The sequence below is a fragment of the Cynocephalus volans genome, chromosome 4, assembly GCF_027409185.1.
Source record: "Cynocephalus volans isolate mCynVol1 chromosome 4, mCynVol1.pri, whole genome shotgun sequence".
Classification (NCBI taxonomy): Eukaryota; Metazoa; Chordata; class Mammalia; order Dermoptera; family Cynocephalidae; genus Cynocephalus; species Cynocephalus volans.
The window spans coordinates 55330280-55355334 of NC_084463.1; positions in this window are offsets into that span (position 1 = coordinate 55330280).

The following is a 25055-nucleotide window of genomic DNA, read 5'->3' on the forward strand; positions in this document are numbered from 1 at the left end:
GGGGCGCTGGAGGATAAAAGAAAGAAAGAAAAAATGTTGTATCCCATTTCCTTGAACATTCATGGCAATTTCAATAAAATAATAAAAAGATTGTTAATCTGCATAAAGAAAAAGATTAAGAATGCAGAAGATTGAATGTTAATGTTGTCAACAATGATTTGGAATCTGGGGGGTTGTGCGGGATAAAAGAAAGAAAGAAAAACTGTTGTATACCATTTCCTTGAACATTCATGGAAATTTCAATAAAATAATAAAAAGATTGTTAATCTGCATAAAGAAAAAGAGTAAGAATGCAGAAGATAGAATATTAATGTTGTCAACCATGATTGGGAAGCTGGGGCGTGTTGGGGGATAAAAGAAAGAAAGAAAAACTGTTGTATCCCATTTCCTTGAACTTTCATGGAAATTTCAATAAAATAATAAAAAATTGTTAATCTGCATAAAGAAATAGTGTAAGAATGCAGAACATTGAATATTAATATTGTCAACCACGATTTGGAAGCTGGGGGCGTGCGGGATGAAAGAAAGAAAGAAATAATGTTGTATCACATTTCCTTGAACATTCATGGAAATTTCAATAAAATAATAAAAAGATTGTTAGTCTGCATAAAGAAAAAGTGTAAGAATGCAGAAGATAGAATATTAATGTTGTCAAACATGATTTGGAAGCTGGGGGGGGTGGGGGATAAAAGAAAGTAAGAAAAACTGTTGTATTCCATTTCCTTGAACATTCGTGGAAATTTCAATAAAATAATAAAAAGATAGTTAATCTGCATAAAGAAAAAGAGTAAGAATGCAGAAGATAGAATATTAATGTTGTCAACCATGAATTAGAAGCTGCGGGCAAGTGGGGAATAAAAGAAAGAAAGAAAAACTGTTGTATCCAATTTCCTTGAACATTCATGGAAATTTTAATAAAATAATAAAAAGATTGTTAATCTGCATGAAGTAAAAGTGTAAGAATGCACAAGATTGAATATTACTGTTGCCAACCATGATTTGGAAGGTGGGAGGTGGTGGGAGATAAAAGAAAGAAAGAAAAACTGTTGTATTCCATTTCCTTGAACATTCATAGAAATTTCATTAAAATAATAAAAAGATTGTTCAACTGCATCAAAAAAAAGTGTAAGAATGCCGAAGATTGAATACTAATGTTGTCAACCACGATTTGGAAGCTGGGGGTGTGGGGGATAAAAGAAAGAAAGAAAAAATGTTGTATCCCATTTCCTTGGACATTCATGGAAATTTCAATAAAATAATAAATAGATTGTTATTTACATAAAGAAAAAGTGTAAGAATACAGAAGATTGAATATTAATGTTGTCAACCATGATTTGGAAGGTGGTGGGTGGTGGGGGATAAAAGAAAGAAAGAAAAACTGTTGTATACCATTTCCTTGAACATTCATGGAAATTTCAATAAAATAATAAAAAGATTGTTAGTCTGCATAAAGAAAAAGTGTAAGAATGCAGAAGATAGAATATTAATGTTGTCAAACATGATTTGGAAGCTGGGGGGGGGTGGGGGATAAAAGAAAGTAAGAAAAACTGTTGTATCCCATTTCCTTGAACATTCATGGAAATTTCAATAAAATAATAAAAAGATAGTTAATCTGCATAAAGAAAAAGAGTAAGAATGCAGAAGATAGAATATTAATGTTGTCAACCATGAATTAGAAGCTGCGGGCAAGTGGGGAATAAAAGAAAGAAAGAAAAACTGTTGTATCCAATTTCCTTGAACATTCATGGAAATTTTAATAAAATAATAAAATATTGTTAATCTGCATAAAGTAAAAGTGTAAGAATGCACAAGATTGAATATTACTGTTGCCTACCATGATTTGGAAGGTGGGAGGTGGTGGGAGATAAAAGAAAGAAAGAAAAACTGTTGTATTCCATTTCCTTGAACATTCATAGAAATTTCATTAAAATAATAAAAAGATTGTTCAACTGCATAAAAAAAAAGTGTAAGAATGCCGAAGATTGAATACTAATGTTGTCAACCACGATTTGGAAGCTGGGGGTGTGGGGGATAAAAGAAAGAAAGAAAAAATGTTGTATCCCATTTCCTTGGACATTCATGGAAATTTCAATAAAATAATAAATAGATTGTTATTTACATAAAGAAAAATTGTAAGAATACAGAAGATTGAATATTAATGTTGTCAACCATGATTTGGAAGGTGGTCGGTGGTGGGGGATAAAAGAAAGAAAGAAAAACTGTTGTATACCATTTCCTTGAACATTCATGGAAATTTCAATAAAATATTAAAAAGATTGGTAATCTGCATAAAGAAAAAGAGTAAGAATGCAGAAGATAGAATATGAATGTTGTCGACCATGATTTGGAAGCTTGGGGAGTGGGGGATAAAAGAAAGAAAGAGAAAATGTTGTATCCCATTTCCTTGAACATTCGTGAAATTTCAGTAAAATAATGACAAGATTGTTAAATGCATAAAGAAAAAGAGTATGAAGGCAGAAGATACAATATTATGTTGTCAACCATGATTTGGAAGCTGGGAGGGTGGGGCATGAAAGAAAGAAAAAAAAACTGTTGTATCCCATTTCCTTGAACATTCATGGCAATTTCAATAAAATAATAAAAAGATTGTTAATCCGCATAAAGAAAAAGAGTAAGAATGCATGAGATAGAATGTTCATGTTGTCAACCATGATTTGGAAGCTGGCGGGGGTGGGGGATAAAAGAAAGAAAGAAAAACTGTTGTAGCCCATTTCCTTGAACATTCATGGAAATTTCAATACAATAATAAAAAGATTGTTAATCTGCATAAAGAAAAAGAGTAAGAATGCAGAAGATAGAATATTAATGTTGTCAACCATGTTTTAGAAGCTGGGGGGTTGTGGGGGATAAAAGAAAGAAAGAAAAACTGTTGTATCCCATTTCCTTGAACATTCATGGAAATTTCAATAAAATAGTAAAAAGATTGTTAATCTGCACAGAGAAAAAGAGTAAGAATGCAGAAGATAGAATATTAATGTTGTCAACCATGATTGGGAAGCTGGGGCGTGTTGGGGGATAAAAGAAAGAAAGAAAAACTGTTGTATCCCATTTCCTTGAACTTTCATGGAAATTTCAATAAAATAAGAAAAGATTGTTAATCTGCATAAAGAAAAAGAGTAAGAATGCAGAAGATGGAATATTAATGTTGTCAACCATGATTTGGAAGCTGGGGGGGTAGGGGGATGAAAGAAAGAAAGAAAAACTGTTGCATCCCATTTCCTTGAACATTCATGGAAATTTCAATAAAATAATAAAAAATTGTTAATCTGCATAAAGAAAAAGTGTAAGAATGCAGAACATTGAATATTAATATTGTCAACCACGATTTGGAAGCTGGGGGCGTGCGGGATAAAAGAAAGAAAGAAATAATGTTGTATCACATTTCCTTGAACATTCATGGAAAATTCAATAAAATAATAAAAAGATTGTTAGTCTGCATAAAGAAAAAGTGAAAGAATGCAGAAGATAGAATATTAATGTTGTCAAACATGATTTGGAAGCTGGGGGGGCGTGGGGGATAAAAGAAAGTAAGAAAAACTGTTGTATCCCATTTCCTTGAACATTCATAGAAATTTCAATAAAATGATAAAAAGATAGTTAATCTGCATAAAGAAAAAGAGTAAGAATGCAGAAGATAGAATATTAATGTTGTCAACCATGAATTAGAAGCTGCGGGCAAGTGGGGGATAAAAGAAAGAAAGAAAAACTGTTGTATCCAATTTCCTTGAACATTCATGGAAATTTTAATAAAATAATAAAAAGATTGTTAATCTGCATAAAGTAAAAGTGTAAGAATGCAGAAGATTGAATATTACTGTTGCCAACCATGATTTGGAAGGTGGGAGGTGGTGGGGGATAAAAGAAACAAAGAAAAACTGTTGTATTCCATTTCCTTGAACATTCATGGAAATTTCATTAAAATAATAAAAAGATTGTTAATCTGCATAAAGAAAAACTGTAAGAATGCCGAAGATTGAATATTAATGTTGTCAACCACGATTTGGAAGCTGGGGGCGTGGGGGATAAAAGAGAGAAAGAAAAAATGTTGTATCCCATTTCCTTGGACATTCATGGAAATTTCAATAAAATAAGAAATAGATTGTTATTTACATAAAGAAAAAGTGTAAGAATACAGAAGATTGAATATGAATGTTGTCAACCATGATTTGGAAGGTGGTGGGTGGTGGGGGATAAAAGAAAGAAAGAAAAACTGTTGTATACCATTTCCTTGAACATTCATGGAAATTTCAATTAAATATTAAAAAGATTGGTAATCTGCATAAAGAAAAAGAGTAAGAATGCAGAAGATAGAATATTAATGTTGTCAACCATGATTTGGAAGATTGGGGAGTGGGGGATAAAAGAAAGAAAGAGAAAATGTTGTATCCCATTTCCTTGAACATTCATGAAATTTCAGTAAAATAATGACAAGATTGTTAAATGCATAAAGAAAAAGAGTATGAAGGCAGAAGATACAATATTATGTTGTCAACCATGATTTGGAAGCTGGCGGGGGTGGGGGATAAAAGAAAGAAAGAAAAACTGTTGTATCCCATTTCCTTGATCATTCATGGAAATTTCAATACAATAATAAAAAGATTGTTAATCTGCATAAAGAAAAAGAGTAAGAATGCAGAAGATAGATAATTAATGTTGTCAACCCTGTTTTGGAAGCTGGGGGGTTGTGGGGGATAAAAGAAAGAAAGAAAAACTGTTGTATCCCATTTCCTTGAACATTCATGGAAATTTCAGTAAAATAATAAAAAGATTGTTATTCTGCATAAAGAAAAATTGTAAGAATGCAGAAGATAGTCTATTAATCTTGTCAACCATGATTTGGAAGCTTGGGGGGTTGGGGGATAAAAGAATGAAAGAAAAAATGTTGTATCCCATTTCCTTGAACATTCATGGAAATTTCAATAAAATAATAAAAGATAGTTAATCTGCATAAAGAAAAAGAGTAAGAATGCAGGAGATAGAATGTTCATGTTGTCAACCATGATTTGGAAGCTGGCGGGGGTGGGGGATAAAAGAAAGACAGAAGAAGTGTTGTATCCCATTTCCTTGAACATTCATGGAAATTTCAATAAAATAAGAAAAGATTGTTAATCTGCATAAAGAAAAACAGTAAGAATGCAGAAGGTAGAATATTAATGTTTTCAATCATGATTTGGAAGCTGGGGGGCTAGGGGATACAAGAATGAAAGAAAAACTGTTGTATCCCATTTCCTTGAACATTCATGGAAATTTCAATAAAATAATAAAAAGATTGGTAATCTGCATAAAGAAAAATAGTAAGAATGCAGAAGATAGAATATTAATGTTGTCAACAATGATTTGGAAGCTGGTGGGGTTGGGGGATGATAGAAAGAAAGAAAAAGTGTTGTATCCCATTTCCTTTAACATTCATGGAAATTTCAATAAAATAATAAAAAGATTCTTAATCTGCATAGAGAAAAAGAGTAAGAATGACGAAGATAGAATGTTAATGTTGTCAACAATGATTTGGAATCTGGGGGGTTGTGCGGGATAAAAGAAAGAAAGAAAAACTGTTTTATCCCATTTCCTTGAACATTCATCGAAATTTCAATAAAATAATAAAAAGATTGTTAATATGCATAAAGAAAAAGTGTAAGAATGCAGAAGATAGAATATTAGTGTTGGGAACTAAGATTTGGAAGCTGTTGGGGTGGGGGATAAAAGAAAGAAAGAAAAACTCTTGTGTCACATTTCTATGAACATTCATTGAAATTTCAATAAAATAATAAAGAGATTCTTAATCTGCATATAGAAAAAGAGTAAGAATGACGAAGATAGAATGTTAATGTTGTCAGCAATGATTTGGAATCTGGGGGGTTATGCGGGATAAAAGAAAGAATGAAAAACTGTTGTATCCCATTTCCTTGAACATTCATGGAAATTTCAATACAATAATAAAAAGATTGTTAATCTGCATAGAGAAAAAGAGTAAGAATGCAGAAGATAGAATATTAATGTTGTAAACCATGATTTGGAAGCTGGGGGCCCTGGAGGATAAAAGAAAGAAAGAAAAAATGTTGTATCCCATTTCCTTGAACATTCATGGCAATTTCAATAAAATAATAAAAAGATTGTTAATCTGCATAAAGAAAAAGATTAAGAATGCAGAAGAATGAATGTTAATGTTGTCAACAATGATTTGGAATCTGGGGGGTTGTGCGGGATAAAAGAAAGAAAGAAAAACTGTTGTATACCATTTCCTTGAACATTCATGGAAATTTCAATAAAATAATAAAAAGATTGTTAATCTGCATAAAGAAAAAGAGTAAGAATGCAGAAGATAGAATATTAATGTTGTCAACCCTGATTGGGAAGCTGGGGCGTGTTGGGGGATAAAAGAAAGAAAGAAAAACTGTTGTATCCCATTTCCTTGAACTTTCATGGAAATTTCAATAAAATAATAAAAGATTGTTAATCTGCATAAAGAAAAAGAGTAAGAATGCAGAAGATGGAATATTAATGTTGTCAACCATGTTTTGGAAGCTGGGGGGGTAGGGGGATGAAAGAAAGAAAGAAAAACCTTTGTATCCCATTTCCTTGAACATTCATGGAAATTTCAATAAAATAATAAAAAATTGTTAATCTGCATAAAGAAAAAGTGTAAGAATGCAGAACATTGAATATTAATATTGTCAACCACGATTTGGAAGCTGGGGGCGTGCGGGATGAAAGAAAGAAAGAAATAATGTTGTATCACATTTCCTTGAACATTCATGGAAATTTCAATAAAATAATAAAAAGATTGTTAGTCTGCATAAAGAAAAAGTGTAAGAATGCAGAAGATAGAATATTAATGTTGTCAAACATGATTTGGAAGCTGGGGGGGGGTGGGGGATAAAAGAAAGTAAGAAAAACTGTTGTATCCCATTTCCTTGAACATTCATGGAAATTTCAATAAAATAATAAAAAGATAGTTAATCTGCATAAAGAAAAAGTGTAAGAATGCAGAAGATAGAATATTAATGTTGTCAACCATGAATTAGAAGCTGCGGGCAAGTGGGGAATAAAAGAAAGAAAGAAAAACTGTTGTATCAAATTTCCTTGAACATTCATGGAAATTTTAATAAAATAATAAAAAGATTGTTAATCTGCATAAAGTAAAAGTGTAAGAATGCACAAGATTGAATATTACTGTTGCCAACCATGATTTGGAAGGTGGGAGGTGGTGGGAGATAAAAGAAAGAAAGAAAAACTGTTGTATTCCATTTCCTTGAACATTCATAGAAATTTCATTAAAATAATAAAAAGATTGTTCAACTGCATAAAAAAAAGTGTAAGAATGCCGAAGATTGAATACTAATGTTGTCAACCATGATTTGGAAGGTGGTGGGTGGTGGGGGATAAAAGAAAGAAAGAAAAACTGTTGTATACCATTTCCTTGAACATTCATGGAAATTTCAATAAAATATTAAAAAGATTGGTAATCTGCATAAAGAAAAAGAGTAAGAATGCAGAAGATAGAATATGAATGTTGTCGACCATGATTTGGAAGCTTGGGGAGTGGGGGATAAAAGAAAGAAAGAGAAAATGTTGTATCCCATTTCCTTGAACATTCATGAAATTTCAGTAAAATAATGACAAGATTGTTAAATGCATAAAGAAAAAGAGTATGAAGGCAGAAGATACAATATTATGTTGTCAACCATGATTTGGAAGCTGGGAGGGTGGGGGATGAAAGAAAGAAAAAAAAACTGTTGTATCCCATTTCCTTGAACATTCATGGAAATTTCAAATAAATAATAAAAGATTGTTAATCTGCATGAAGAAAAAGAGTAAGAATGCAGGAGATAGAATGTTCATGTTGTCAACCATGACTTGGAAGCTGGCGGGGGTGGGGGATAAAAGAAAGAAAGAAAAAATGTTGTATCCCATTTCCTTGGACATTCATGGAAATTTCAATAAAATAAGAAATAGATTGTTATTTACATAAAGAAAAAGTGTAAGAATACAGAAGATTGAATATGAATGTTGTCAACCATGATTTGGAAGGTGGTGGGTGGTGGGGGATAAAAGAAAGAAAGAAAAACTGTTGTATACCATTTCCTTGAACATTCATGGAAATTTCAATTAAATATTAAAAAGATTGGTAATCTGCATAAAGAAAAAGAGTAAGAATGCAGAAGATAGAATATTAATGTTGTCAACCATGATTTGGAAGATTGGGGAGTGGGGGATAAAAGAAAGAAAGAGAAAATGTTGTATCCCATTTCCTTGAACATTCATGAAATTTCAGTAAAATAATGACAAGATTGTTAAATGCATAAAGAAAAAGAGTATGAAGGCAGAAGATACAATATTATGTTGTCAACCATGATTTGGAAGCTGGCGGGGGTGGGGGATAAAAGAAAGAAAGAAAAACTGTTGTATCCCATTTCCTTGATCATTCATGGAAATTTCAATACAATAATAAAAAGATTGTTAATCTGCATAAAGAAAAAGAGTAAGAATGCAGAAGATAGATAATTAATGTTGTCAACCCTGTTTTGGAAGCTGGGGGGTTGTGGGGGATAAAAGAAAGAAAGAAAAACTGTTGTATCCCATTTCCTTGAACATTCATGGAAATTTCAGTAAAATAATAAAAAGATTGTTATTCTGCATAAAGAAAAATTGTAAGAATGCAGAAGATAGTCTATTAATCTTGTCAACCATGATTTGGAAGCTTGGGGGGTTGGGGGATAAAAGAATGAAAGAAAAAATGTTGTATCCCATTTCCTTGAACATTCATGGAAATTTCAATAAAATAATAAAAGATAGTTAATCTGCATAAAGAAAAAGAGTAAGAATGCAGGAGATAGAATGTTCATGTTGTCAACCATGATTTGGAAGCTGGCGGGGGTGGGGGATAAAAGAAAGACAGAAGAAGTGTTGTATCCCATTTCCTTGAACATTCATGGAAATTTCAATAAAATAAGAAAAGATTGTTAATCTGCATAAAGAAAAACAGTAAGAATGCAGAAGGTAGAATATTAATGTTTTCAATCATGATTTGGAAGCTGGGGGGCTAGGGGATACAAGAATGAAAGAAAAACTGTTGTATCCCATTTCCTTGAACATTCATGGAAATTTCAATAAAATAATAAAAAGATTGGTAATCTGCATAAAGAAAAATAGTAAGAATGCAGAAGATAGAATATTAATGTTGTCAACAATGATTTGGAAGCTGGTGGGGTTGGGGGATGATAGAAAGAAAGAAAAAGTGTTGTATCCCATTTCCTTTAACATTCATGGAAATTTCAATAAAATAATAAAAAGATTCTTAATCTGCATAGAGAAAAAGAGTAAGAATGACGAAGATAGAATGTTAATGTTGTCAACAATGATTTGGAATCTGGGGGGTTGTGCGGGATAAAAGAAAGAAAGAAAAACTGTTTTATCCCATTTCCTTGAACATTCATCGAAATTTCAATAAAATAATAAAAAGATTGTTAATATGCATAAAGAAAAAGTGTAAGAATGCAGAAGATAGAATATTAGTGTTGGGAACTAAGATTTGGAAGCTGTTGGGGTGGGGGATAAAAGAAAGAAAGAAAAACTCTTGTGTCACATTTCTATGAACATTCATTGAAATTTCAATAAAATAATAAAGAGATTCTTAATCTGCATATAGAAAAAGAGTAAGAATGACGAAGATAGAATGTTAATGTTGTCAGCAATGATTTGGAATCTGGGGGGTTATGCGGGATAAAAGAAAGAATGAAAAACTGTTGTATCCCATTTCCTTGAACATTCATGGAAATTTCAATACAATAATAAAAAGATTGTTAATCTGCATAGAGAAAAAGAGTAAGAATGCAGAAGATAGAATATTAATGTTGTAAACCATGATTTGGAAGCTGGGGGCGCTGGAGGATAAAAGAAAGAAAGAAAAAATGTTGTATCCCATTTCCTTGAACATTCATGGCAATTTCAATAAAATAATAAAAAGATTGTTAATCTGCATAAAGAAAAAGATTAAGAATGCAGAAGAATGAATGTTAATGTTGTCAACAATGATTTGGAATCTGGGGGGTTGTGCGGGATAAAAGAAAGAAAGAAAAACTGTTGTATACCATTTCCTTGAACATTCATGGAAATTTCAATAAAATAATAAAAAGATTGTTAATCTGCATAAAGAAAAAGAGTAAGAATGCAGAAGATAGAATATTAATGTTGTCAACCCTGATTGGGAAGCTGGGGCGTGTTGGGGGATAAAAGAAAGAAAGAAAAACTGTTGTATCCCATTTCCTTGAACTTTCATGGAAATTTCAATAAAATAATAAAAGATTGTTAATCTGCATAAAGAAAAAGAGTAAGAATGCAGAAGATGGAATATTAATGTTGTCAACCATGTTTTGGAAGCTGGGGGGGTAGGGGGATGAAAGAAAGAAAGAAAAACCTTTGTATCCCATTTCCTTGAACATTCATGGAAATTTCAATAAAATAATAAAAAATTGTTAATCTGCATAAAGAAAAAGTGTAAGAATGCAGAACATTGAATATTAATATTGTCAACCACGATTTGGAAGCTGGGGGCGTGCGGGATGAAAGAAAGAAAGAAATAATGTTGTATCACATTTCCTTGAACATTCATGGAAATTTCAATAAAATAATAAAAAGATTGTTAGTCTGCATAAAGAAAAAGTGTAAGAATGCAGAAGATAGAATATTAATGTTGTCAAACATGATTTGGAAGCTGGGGGGGGGTGGGGGATAAAAGAAAGTAAGAAAAACTGTTGTATCCCATTTCCTTGAACATTCATGGAAATTTCAATAAAATAATAAAAAGATAGTTAATCTGCATAAAGAAAAAGTGTAAGAATGCAGAAGATAGAATATTAATGTTGTCAACCATGATTTGGAAGATTGGGGAGTGGGGGATAAAAGAAAGAAAGAGAAAATGTTGTATCCCATTTCCTTGAACATTCATGAAATTTCAGTAAAATAATGACAAGATTGTTAAATGCATAAAGAAAAAGAGTATGAAGGCAGAAGATACAATATTATGTTGTCAACCATGATTTGGAAGCTGGCGGGGGTGGGGGATAAAAGAAAGAAAGAAAAACTGTTGTATCCCATTTCCTTGATCATTCATGGAAATTTCAATACAATAATAAAAAGATTGTTAATCTGCATAAAGAAAAAGAGTAAGAATGCAGAAGATAGATAATTAATGTTGTCAACCCTGTTTTGGAAGCTGGGGGGTTGTGGGGGATAAAAGAAAGAAAGAAAAACTGTTGTATCCCATTTCCTTGAACATTCATGGAAATTTCAGTAAAATAATAAAAAGATTGTTATTCTGCATAAAGAAAAATTGTAAGAATGCTGAAGATAGTCTATTAATCTTGTCAACCATGATTTGGAAGCTTGGGGGGTTGGGGGATAAAAGAATGAAAGAAAAAATGTTGTATCCCATTTCCTTGAACATTCATGGAAATTTCAATAAAATATTAAAAAGATTGGTAATCTGCATAAAGAAAAAGAGTAAGAATGCAGAAGATAGAATATGAATGTTGTCGACCATGATTTGGAAGATTGGGGAGTGGGGGATAAAAGAAAGAAAGAGAAAATGTTGTATCCCATTTCCTTGAACATTCATGAAATTTCAGTAAAATAATGACAAGATTGTTAAATGCATAAAGAAAAAGAGTATGAAGGCAGAAGATACAATATTATGTTGTCAACCATGATTTGGAAGCTGGGAGGGTGGGGGATGAAAGAAAGAAAAAAAAACTGTTGTATCCCATTTCCTTGAACATTCATGGAAATTTCAAATAAATAATAAAAGATTGTTAATCTGCATGAAGAAAAAGAGTAAGAATGCAGGAGATAGAATGTTCATGTTGTCAACCATGATTTGGAAGCTGGCGGGGGTGGGGGATAAAAGAAAGAAAGAAAAACTGTTGTATCCCATTTCCTTGAACATTCATGGAAATTTCAATACAATAATAAAAAGATTGTTAATCTGCATAAAGAAAAAGAGTAAGAATGCAGAAGATAGAATATTAATGTTGTCAACCATGTTTTAGAAGCTGGGGGGTTGTGGGGGATAAAAGAAAGAAAGAAAAACTGTTGTATCCCATTTCCTTGAACATTCATGGAAATTTCAATAAAATAGTAAAAAGATTGTTAATCTGCACAGAGAAAAAGAGTAAGAATGCAGAAGATAGAATATTAATGTTGTCAACCATGATTGGGAAGCTGGGGCGTGTTGGGGGATAAAAGAAAGAAAGAAAAACTGTTGTATCCCATTTCCTTGAACTTTCATGGAAATTTCAATAAAATAAGAAAAGATTGTTAATCTGCATAAAGAAAAAGAGTAAGAATGCAGAAGATGGAATATTAATGTTGTCAACCATGATTTGGAAGCTGGGGGGGTAGGGGGATGAAAGAAAGAAAGAAAAACTGTTGCATCCCATTTCCTTGAACATTCATGGAAATTTCAATAAAATAATAAAAAATTGTTAATCTGCATAAAGAAAAAGTGTAAGAATGCAGAACATTGAATATTAATATTGTCAACCACGATTTGGAAGCTGGGGGCGTGCGGGATAAAAGAAAGAAAGAAATAATGTTGTATCACATTTCCTTGAACATTCATGGAAAATTCAATAAAATAATAAAAAGATTGTTAGTCTGCATAAAGAAAAAGTGAAAGAATGCAGAAGATAGAATATTAATGTTGTCAAACATGATTTGGAAGCTGGGGGGGCGTGGGGGATAAAAGAAAGTAAGAAAAACTGTTGTATCCCATTTCCTTGAACATTCATAGAAATTTCAATAAAATGATAAAAAGATAGTTAATCTGCATAAAGAAAAAGAGTAAGAATGCAGAAGATAGAATATTAATGTTGTCAACCATGAATTAGAAGCTGCGGGCAAGTGGGGGATAAAAGAAAGAAAGAAAAACTGTTGTATCCAATTTCCTTGAACATTCATGGAAATTTTAATAAAATAATAAAAAGATTGTTAATCTGCATAAAGTAAAAGTGTAAGAATGCAGAAGATTGAATATTACTGTTGCCAACCATGATTTGGAAGGTGGGAGGTGGTGGGGGATAAAAGAAACAAAGAAAAACTGTTGTATTCCATTTCCTTGAACATTCATGGAAATTTCATTAAAATAATAAAAAGATTGTTAATCTGCATAAAGAAAAACTGTAAGAATGCCGAAGATTGAATATTAATGTTGTCAACCACGATTTGGAAGCTGGGGGCGTGGGGGATAAAAGAGAGAAAGAAAAAATGTTGTATCCCATTTCCTTGGACATTCATGGAAATTTCAATAAAATAAGAAATAGATTGTTATTTACATAAAGAAAAAGTGTAAGAATACAGAAGATTGAATATGAATGTTGTCAACCATGATTTGGAAGGTGGTGGGTGGTGGGGGATAAAAGAAAGAAAGAAAAACTGTTGTATACCATTTCCTTGAACATTCATGGAAATTTCAATTAAATATTAAAAAGATTGGTAATCTGCATAAAGAAAAAGAGTAAGAATGCAGAAGATAGAATATTAATGTTGTCAACCATGATTTGGAAGATTGGGGAGTGGGGGATAAAAGAAAGAAAGAGAAAATGTTGTATCCCATTTCCTTGAACATTCATGAAATTTCAGTAAAATAATGACAAGATTGTTAAATGCATAAAGAAAAAGAGTATGAAGGCAGAAGATACAATATTATGTTGTCAACCATGATTTGGAAGCTGGCGGGGGTGGGGGATAAAAGAAAGAAAGAAAAACTGTTGTATCCCATTTCCTTGATCATTCATGGAAATTTCAATACAATAATAAAAAGATTGTTAATCTGCATAAAGAAAAAGAGTAAGAATGCAGAAGATAGATAATTAATGTTGTCAACCCTGTTTTGGAAGCTGGGGGGTTGTGGGGGATAAAAGAAAGAAAGAAAAACTGTTGTATCCCATTTCCTTGAACATTCATGGAAATTTCAGTAAAATAATAAAAAGATTGTTATTCTGCATAAAGAAAAATTGTAAGAATGCAGAAGATAGTCTATTAATCTTGTCAACCATGATTTGGAAGCTTGGGGGGTTGGGGGATAAAAGAATGAAAGAAAAAATGTTGTATCCCATTTCCTTGAACATTCATGGAAATTTCAATAAAATAATAAAAGATAGTTAATCTGCATAAAGAAAAAGAGTAAGAATGCAGGAGATAGAATGTTCATGTTGTCAACCATGATTTGGAAGCTGGCGGGGGTGGGGGATAAAAGAAAGACAGAAGAAGTGTTGTATCCCATTTCCTTGAACATTCATGGAAATTTCAATAAACTAAGAAAAGATTGTTAATCTGCATAAAGAAAAACAGTAAGAATGCAGAAGGTAGAATATTAATGTTTTCAATCATGATTTGGAAGCTGGGGGGCTGGGGGATACAAGAATGAAAGAAAAACTGTTGTATCCCATTTCCTTGAACATTCATGGAAATTTCAATAAAATAATAAAAAGATTGGTAATCTGCATAAAGAAAAATAGTAAGAATGCAGAAGATAGAATATTAATGTTGTCAACAATGATTTGGAAGCTGGTGGGGTTGGGGGATGATAGAAAGAAAGAAAAAGTGTTGTATCCCATTTCCTTTAACATTCATGGAAATTTCAATAAAATAATAAAAAGATTCTTAATCTGCATAGAGAAAAAGAGTAAGAATGACGAAGATAGAATGTTAATGTTGTCAACAATGATTTGGAATCTGGGGGGTTGTGCGGGATAAAAGAAAGAAAGAAAAACTGTTTTATCCCATTTCCTTGAACATTCATCGAAATTTCAATAAAATAATAAAAAGATTGTTAATATGCATAAAGAAAAAGTGTAAGAATGCAGAAGATAGAATATTAGTGTTGGGAACTAAGATTTGGAAGCTGTTGGGGTGGGGGATAAAAGAAAAAAAGAAAAACTCTTGTGTCACATTTCTATGAACATTCATTGAAATTTCAATAAAATAATAAAGAGATTCTTAATCTGCATATAGAAAAAGAGGAAGAATGACGAAGATAGAATGTTAATGTTGTCAGCAATGATTTGGAATCTGGGGGGTTATGCGGGATAAAAGAAAGAATGAAAAACTGTTGTATCCCATTTCCTTGAACATTCATGGAAATTTCAATACAATAATAAAAAGATTGTTAATCTGCATAGAGAAAAAGAGTAAGAATGCAGAAGATAGAATATTAATGTTGTAAACCATGATTTGGAAGCTGGGGGCGCTGGAGGATAAAAGAAAGAAAGAAAAAATGTTGTATCCCATTTCCTTGAACATTCATGGCAATTTCAATAAAATAATAAAAAGATTGTTAATCTGCATAAAGAAAAAGATTAAGAATGCAGAAGAATGAATGTTAATGTTGTCAACAATGATTTGGAATCTGGGGGGTTGTGCGGGATAAAAGAAAGAAAGAAAAACTGTTGTATACCATTTCCTTGAACATTCATGGAAATTTCAATAAAATAATAAAAAGATTGTTAATCTGCATAAAGAAAAAGAGTAAGAATGCAGAAGATAGAATATTAATGTTGTCAACCCTGATTGGGAAGCTGGGGCGTGTTGGGGGATAAAAGAAAGAAAGAAAAACTGTTGTATCCCATTTCCTTGAACTTTCATGGAAATTTCAATAAAATAATAAAAGATTGTTAATCTGCATAAAGAAAAAGAGTAAGAATGCAGAAGATGGAATATTAATGTTGTCAACCATGTTTTGGAAGCTGGGGGGGTAGGGGGATGAAAGAAAGAAAGAAAAACCTTTGTATCCCATTTCCTTGAACATTCATGGAAATTTCAATAAAATAATAAAAAATTGTTAATCTGCATAAAGAAAAAGTGTAAGAATGCAGAACATTGAATATTAATATTGTCAACCACGATTTGGAAGCTGGGGGCGTGCGGGATGAAAGAAAGAAAGAAATAATGTTGTATCACATTTCCTTGAACATTCATGGAAATTTCAATAAAATAATAAAAAGATTGTTAGTCTGCATAAAGAAAAAGTGTAAGAATGCAGAAGATAGAATATTAATGTTGTCAAACATGATTTGGAAGCTGGGGGGGGGTGGGGGATAAAAGAAAGTAAGAAAAACTGTTGTATCCCATTTCCTTGAACATTCATGGAAATTTCAATAAAATAATAAAAAGATAGTTAATCTGCATAAAGAAAAAGTGTAAGAATGCAGAAGATAGAATATTAATGTTGTCAACCATGAATTAGAAGCTGCGGGCAAGTGGGGAATAAAAGAAAGAAAGAAAAACTGTTGTATCCAATTTCCTTGAACATACATGGAAATTTTAATAAAATAATAAAAAGATTGTTAATCTGCATAAAGTAAAAGTGTAAGAATGCACAAGATTGAATATTACTGTTGCCAACCATGATTTGGAAGGTGGGAGGTGGTGGGAGATAAAAGAAAGAAAGAAAAACTGTTGTATTCCATTTCCTTGAACATTCATAGAAATTTCATTAAAATAATAAAAAGATTGTTCAACTGCATAAAAAAAAGTGTAAGAATACCGAAGATTGAATACTAATGTTGTCAACCATGATTTGGAAGGTGGTGGGTGGTGGGGGATAAAAGAAAGAAAGAAAAACTGTTGTATACCATTTCCTTGAACATTCATGGAAATTTCAATAAAATATTAAAAAGATTGGTAATCTGCATAAAGAAAAAGAGTAAGAATGCAGAAGATAGAATATGAATGTTGTCGACCATGATTTGGAAGCTTGGGGAGTGGGGGATAAAAGAAAGAAAGAGAAAATGTTGTATCCCATTTCCTTGAACATTCATGAAATTTCAGTAAAATAATGACAAGATTGTTAAATGCATAAAGAAAAAGAGTATGAAGGCAGAAGATACAATATTATGTTGTCAACCATGATTTGGAAGCTGGGAGGGTGGGGGATGAAAGAAAGAAAAAAAAACTGTTGTATCCCATTTCCTTGAACATTCATGGAAATTTCAAATAAATAATAAAAGATTGTTAATCTGCATGAAGAAAAAGAGTAAGAATGCAGGAGATAGAATGTTCATGTTGTCAACCATGACTTGGAAGCTGGCGGGGGTGGGGGATAAAAGAAAGAAAGAAAAAATGTTGTATCCCATTTCCTTGGACATTCATGGAAATTTCAATAAAATAAGAAATAGATTGTTATTTACATAAAGAAAAAGTGTAAGAATACAGAAGATTGAATATGAATGTTGTCAACCATGATTTGGAAGGTGGTGGGTGGTGGGGGATAAAAGAAAGAAAGAAAAACTGTTGTATACCATTTCCTTGAACATTCATGGAAATTTCAATTAAATATTAAAAAGATTGGTAATCTGCATAAAGAAAAAGAGTAAGAATGCAGAAGATAGAATATTAATGTTGTCAACCATGATTTGGAAGATTGGGGAGTGGGGGATAAAAGAAAGAAAGAGAAAATGTTGTATCCCATTTCCTTGAACATTCATGAAATTTCAGTAAAATAATGACAAGATTGTTAAATGCATAAAGAAAAAGAGTATGAAGGCAGAAGATACAATATTATGTTGTCAACCATGATTTGGAAGCTGGCGGGGGTGGGGGATAAAAGAAAGAAAGAAAAACTGTTGTATCCCATTTCCTTGATCATTCATGGAAATTTCAATACAATAATAAAAAGATTGTTAATCTGCATAAAGAAAAAGAGTAAGAATGCAGAAGATAGATAATTAATGTTGTCAACCCTGTTTTGGAAGCTGGGGGGTTGTGGGGGATAAAAGAAAGAAAGAAAAACTGTTGTATCCCATTTCCTTGAACATTCATGGAAATTTCAGTAAAATAATAAAAAGATTGTTATTCTGCATAAAGAAAAATTGTAAGAATGCAGAAGATAGTCTATTAATCTTGTCAACCATGATTTGGAAGCTTGGGGGGTTGGGGGATAAAAGAATGAAAGAAAAAATGTTGTATCCCATTTCCTTGAACATTCATGGAAATTTCAATAAAATAATAAAAGATAGTTAATCTGCATAAAGAAAAAGAGTAAGAATGCAGGAGATAGAATGTTCATGTTGTCAACCATGATTTGGAAGCTGGCGGGGGTGGGGGATAAAAGAAAGACAGAAGAAGTGTTGTATCCCATTTCCTTGAACATTCATGGAAATTTCAATAAAATAAGAAAAGATTGTTAATCTGCATAAAGAAAAACAGTAAGAATGCAGAAGGTAGAATATTAATGTTTTCAATCATGATTTGGAAGCTGGGGGGCTGGGGGATACAAGAATGAAAGAAAAACTGTTGTATCCCATTTCCTTGAACATTCATGGAAATTTCAATAAAATAATAAAAAGATTGGTAATCTGCATAAAGAAAAATAGTAAGAATGCAGAAGATAGAATATTAATGTTGTCAACAATGATTTGGAAGCTGGTGGGGTTGGGGGATGATAGAAAGAAAGAAAAAGTGTTGTATCCCATTTCCTTTAACATTCATGGAAATTTCAATAAAATAATAAAAAGATTCTTAATCTGCATAGAGAAAAAGAGTAAGAATGACGAAGATAGAATGTTAATGTTGTCAACAATGATTTGGAATCTGGGGGGTTGTGCGGGATAAAAGAAAGAAAGAAAAACTGTTTTATCCCATTTCCTTGAACATTCATCGAAATTTCAATAAAATAATAAAAAGATTGTTAATATGCATAAAGAAAAAGTGTAAGAATGCAGAAGATAGAATATTAGTGTTGGGAACTAAGATTTGGAAGCTGTTGGGGTGGGGGATAAAAGAAAGAAAGAAAAACTCTTGTGTCACATTTCTATGAACATTCATTGAAATTTCAATAAAATAATAAAGAGATTCTTAATCTGCATATAGAAAAAGAGTAAGAATGACGAAGATAGAATGTTAATGTTGTCAGCAATGATTTGGAATCTGGGGGGTTATGCGGGATAAAAGAAAGAATGAAAAACTGTTGTATCCCATTTCCTTGAACATTCATGGAAATTTCAATACAATAATAAAAAGATTGTTAATCTGCATAGAGAAAAAGAGTAAGAATGCAGAAGATAGAATATTAATGTTGTAAACCATGATTTGGAAGCTGGGGGCGCTGGAGGATAAAAGAAAGAAAGAAAAAATGTTGTATCCCATTTCCTTGAACATTCATGGCAATTTCAATAAAATAATAAAAAGATTGTTAATCTGCATAAAGAAAAAGATTAAGAATGCAGAAGAATGAATGTTAATGTTGTCAACAATGATTTGGAATCTGGGGGGTTGTGCGGGATAAAAGAAAGAAAGAAAAACTGTTGTATACCATTTCCTTGAACATTCATGGAAATTTCAATAAAATAATAAAAAGATTGTTAATCTGCATAAAGAAAAAGAGTAAGAATGCAGAAGATGGAATATTAATGTTGTCAACCATGTTTTGGAAGCTGGGGGGGTAGGGGGATGAAAGAAAGAAAGAAAAACCTTTGTATCCCATTTCCTTGAACATTCATGGAAATTTCAATAAAATAATAAAAAATTGTTAATCTGCATAAAGAAAAAGACTAAGAATGCAGAACATTGAATATTAATATTGTCAACCACGATTTGGAAGCTGGGGGCGTGCGGGATGAAAGAAAGAAAGAAATAATGTTGTATCACATTTCCTTGAACATTCATGGAAATTTCAATAAAATAATAAAAAGATTGTTAGTCTGCATAAAGAAAAAGTGTAAGAATGCAGAAGATAGAATATTAATGTTGTCAAACATGATTTGGAAGCTGGGGGGGGTGGGGGATAAAAGAAAGTAAGAAAAACTGTTGTATCCCATTTCCTTGAACATTCATGGAAATTTCAATAAAATAATAAAAAGATAGTTAATCTGCATAAAGAAAAAGTGTAAGAATGCAGAAGATAGAATATTAATGTTGTCAACCATGAATTAGAAGCTGCGGGCAAGTGGGGAATAAAAGAAAGAAAGAAAAACTGTTGTATCCAATTTCCTTGAACATTCATGGAAATTTTAATAAAATAATAAAAAGATTGTTAATCTGCATAAAGTAAAAGTGTAAGAATGCACAAGATTGAATATTACTGTTGCCAACCATGATTTGGAAGGTGGGAAGTGGTGGGAGATAAAAGAAAGAAAGAAAAACTGTTGTATTCCATTTCCTTGAACATTCATAGAAATTTCATTAAAATAATAAAAAGATTGTTCAACTGCATAAAAAAAAGTGTAAGAATACCGAAGATTGAATACTAATGTTGTCAACCATGATTTGGAAGGTGGTGGGTGGTGGGGGATAAAAGAAAGAAAGAAAAACTGTTGTATACCATTTCCTTGAACATTCATGGAAATTTCAATAAAATATTAAAAAGATTGGTAATCTGCATAAAGAAAAAGAGTAAGAATGCAGAAGATAGAATATGAATGTTGTCGACCATGATTTGGAAGCTTGGGGAGTGGGGGATAAAAGAAAGAAAGAGAAAATGTTGTATCCCATTTCCTTGAACATTCATGAAATTTCAGTAAAATAATGACAAGATTGTTAAATGCATAAAGAAAAAGAGTATGAAGGCAGAAGATACAATATTATGTTGTCAACCATGATTTGGAAGCTGGGAGGGTGGGGGATGAAAGAAAGAAAAAAAAACTGTTGTATCCCATTTCCTTGAACATTCATGGAAATTTCAAATAAATAATAAAAGATTGTTAATCTGCATGAAGAAAAAGAGTAAGAATGCAGGAGATAGAATGTTCATGTTGTCAACCATGACTTGGAAGCTGGCGGGGGTGGGGGATAAAAGAAAGAAAGAAAAAATGTTGTATCCCATTTCCTTGGACATTCATGGAAATTTCAATAAAATAAGAAATAGATTGTTATTTACATAAAGAAAAAGTGTAAGAATACAGAAGATTGAATATGAATGTTGTCAACCATGATTTGGAAGGTGGTGGGTGGTGGGGGATAAAAGAAAGAAAGAAAAACTGTTGTATACCATTTCCTTGAACATTCATGGAAATTTCAATTAAATATTAAAAAGATTGGTAATCTGCATAAAGAAAAAGAGTAAGAATGCAGAAGATAGAATATTAATGTTGTCAACCATGATTTGGAAGATTGGGGAGTGGGGGATAAAAGAAAGAAAGAGAAAATGTTGTATCCCATTTCCTTGAACATTCATGAAATTTCAGTAAAATAATGACAAGATTGTTAAATGCATAAAGAAAAAGAGTATGAAGGCAGAAGATACAATATTATGTTGTCAACCATGATTTGGAAGCTGGCGGGGGTGGGGGATAAAAGAAAGAAAGAAAAACTGTTGTATCCCATTTCCTTGATCATTCATGGAAATTTCAATACAATAATAAAAAGATTGTTAATCTGCATAAAGAAAAAGAGTAAGAATGCAGAAGATAGATAATTAATGTTGTCAACCCTGTTTTGGAAGCTGGGGGGTTGTGGGGGATAAAAGAAAGAAAGAAAAACTGTTGTATCCCATTTCCTTGAACATTCATGGAAATTTCAGTAAAATAATAAAAAGATTGTTATTCTGCATAAAGAAAAATTGTAAGAATGCAGAAGATAGTCTATTAATCTTGTCAACCATGATTTGGAAGCTTGGGGGGTTGGGGGATAAAAGAATGAAAGAAAAAATGTTGTATCCCATTTCCTTGAACATTCATGGAAATTTCAATAAAATAATAAAAGATAGTTAATCTGCATAAAGAAAAAGAGTAAGAATGCAGGAGATAGAATGTTCATGTTGTCAACCATGATTTGGAAGCTGGCGGGGGTGGGGGATAAAAGAAAGACAGAAGAAGTGTTGTATCCCATTTCCTTGAACATTCATGGAAATTTCAATAAAATAAGAAAAGATTGTTAATCTGCATAAAGAAAAACAGTAAGAATGCAGAAGGTAGAATATTAATGTTTTCAATCATGATTTGGAAGCTGGGGGGCTGGGGGATACAAGAATGAAAGAAAAACTGTTGTATCCCATTTCCTTGAACATTCATGGAAATTTCAATAAAATAATAAAAAGATTGGTAATCTGCATAAAGAAAAATAGTAAGAATGCAGAAGATAGAATATTAATGTTGTCAACAATGATTTGGAAGCTGGTGGGGTTGGGGGATGATAGAAAGAAAGAAAAAGTGTTGTATCCCATTTCCTTTAACATTCATGGAAATTTCAATAAAATAATAAAAAGATTCTTAATCTGCATAGAGAAAAAGAGTAAGAATGACGAAGATAGAATGTTAATGTTGTCAACAATGATTTGGAATCTGGGGGGTTGTGCGGGATAAAAGAAAGAAAGAAAAACTGTTTTATCCCATTTCCTTGAACATTCATCGAAATTTCAATAAAATAATAAAAAGATTGTTAATATGCATAAAGAAAAAGTGTAAGAATGCAGAAGATAGAATATTAGTGTTGGGAACTAAGATTTGGAAGCTGTTGGGGTGGGGGATAAAAGAAAGAAAGAAAAACTCTTGTGTCACATTTCTATGAACATTCATTGAAATTTCAATAAAATAATAAAGAGATTCTTAATCTGCATATAGAAAAAGAGTAAGAATGACGAAGATAGAATGTTAATGTTGTCAGCAATGATTTGGAATCTGGGGGGTTATGCGGGATAAAAGAAAGAATGAAAAACTGTTGTATCCCATTTCCTTGAACATTCATGGAAATTTCAATACAATAATAAAAAGATTGTTAATCTGCATAGAGAAAAAGAGTAAGAATGCAGAAGATAGAATATTAATGTTGTAAACCATGATTTGGAAGCTGGGGGCGCTGGAGGATAAAAGAAAGAAAGAAAAAATGTTGTATCCCATTTCCTTGAACATTCATGGCAATTTCAATAAAATAATAAAAAGATTGTTAATCTGCATAAAGAAAAAGATTAAGAATGCAGAAGAATGAATGTTAATGTTGTCAACAATGATTTGGAATCTGGGGGGTTGTGCGGGATAAAAGAAAGAAAGAAAAACTGTTGTATACCATTTCCTTGAACATTCATGGAAATTTCAATAAAATAATAAAAAGATTGTTAATCTGCATAAAGAAAAAGAGTAAGAATGCAGAAGATAGAATATTAATGTTGTCAACCCTGATTGGGAAGCTGGGGCGTGTTGGGGGATAAAAGAAAGAAAGAAAAACTGTTGTATCCCATTTCCTTGAACTTTCATGGAAATTTCAATAAAATAATAAAAGATTGTTAATCTGCATAAAGAAAAAGAGTAAGAATGCAGAAGATGGAATATTAATGTTGTCAACCATGTTTTGGAAGCTGGGGGGGTAGGGGGATGAAAGAAAGAAAGAAAAACCTTTGTATCCCATTTCCTTGAACATTCATGGAAATTTCAATAAAATAATAAAAAATTGTTAATCTGCATAAAGAAAAAGTGTAAGAATGCAGAACATTGAATATTAATATTGTCAACCACGATTTGGAAGCTGGGGGCGTGCGGGATGAAAGAAAGAAAGAAATAATGTTGTATCACATTTCCTTGAACATTCATGGAAATTTCAATAAAATAATAAAAAGATTGTTAGTCTGCATAAAGAAAAAGTGTAAGAATGCAGAAGATAGAATATTAATGTTGTCAAACATGATTTGGAAGCTGGGGGGGGGTGGGGGATAAAAGAAAGTAAGAAAAACTGTTGTATCCCATTTCCTTGAACATTCATGGAAATTTCAATAAAATAATAAAAAGATAGTTAATCTGCATAAAGAAAAAGTGTAAGAATGCAGAAGATAGAATATTAATGTTGTCAACCATGAATTAGAAGCTGCGGGCAAGTGGGGAATAAAAGAAAGAAAGAAAAACTGTTGTATCCAATTTCCTTGAACATTCATGGAAATTTTAATAAAATAATAAAAAGATTGTTAATCTGCATAAAGTAAAAGTGTAAGAATGCACAAGATTGAATATTACTGTTGCCAACCATGATTTGGAAGGTGGGAGGTGGTGGGAGATAAAAGAAAGAAAGAAAAACTGTTGTATTCCATTTCCTTGAACATTCATAGAAATTTCATTAAAATAATAAAAAGATTGTTCAACTGCATAAAAAAAAGTGTAAGAATGCCGAAGATTGAATACTAATGTTGTCAACCATGATTTGGAAGGTGGTGGGTGGTGGGGGATAAAAGAAAGAAAGAAAAACTGTTGTATACCATTTCCTTGAACATTCATGGAAATTTCAATAAAATAGTAAAAAGATTGTTAATCTGCACAGAGAAAAAGAGTAAGAATGCAGAAGATAGAATATTAATGTTGTCAACCATGATTGGGAAGCTGGGGCGTGTTGGGGGATAAAAGAAAGAAAGAAAAACTGTTGTATCCCATTTCCTTGAACTTTCATGGAAATTTCAATAAAATAAGAAAAGATTGTTAATCTGCATAAAGAAAAAGAGTAAGAATGCAGAAGATGGAATATTAAAGTTGTCAACCATGATTTGGAAGCTGGGGGGGTAGGGGGATGAAAGAAAGAAAGAAAAACTGTTGCATCCCATTTCCTTGAACATTCATGGAAATTTCAATAAAATAATAAAAAATTGTTAATCTGCATAAAGAAAAAGTGTAAGAATGCAGAACATTGAATATTAATATTGTCAACCACGATTTGGAAGCTGGGGGCGTGCGGGATAAAAGAAAGAAAGAAATAATGTTGTATCACATTTCCTTGAACATTCATGGAAAATTCAATAAAATAATAAAAAGATTGTTAGTCTGCATAAAGAAAAAGTGAAAGAATGCAGAAGATAGAATATTAATGTTGTCAAACATGATTTGGAAGCTGGGGTGGCGTGGGGGATAAAAGAAAGTAAGAAAAACTGTTGTATCCCATTTCCTTGAACATTCATAGAAATTTCAATAAAATGATAAAAAGATAGTTAATCTGCATAAAGAAAAAGAGTAAGAATGCAGAAGATAGAATATTAATGTTGTCAACCATGAATTAGAAGCTGCGGGCAAGTGGGGGATAAAAGAAAGAAAGAAAAACTGTTGTAATCAATTTCCTTGAACATTCATGGAAAT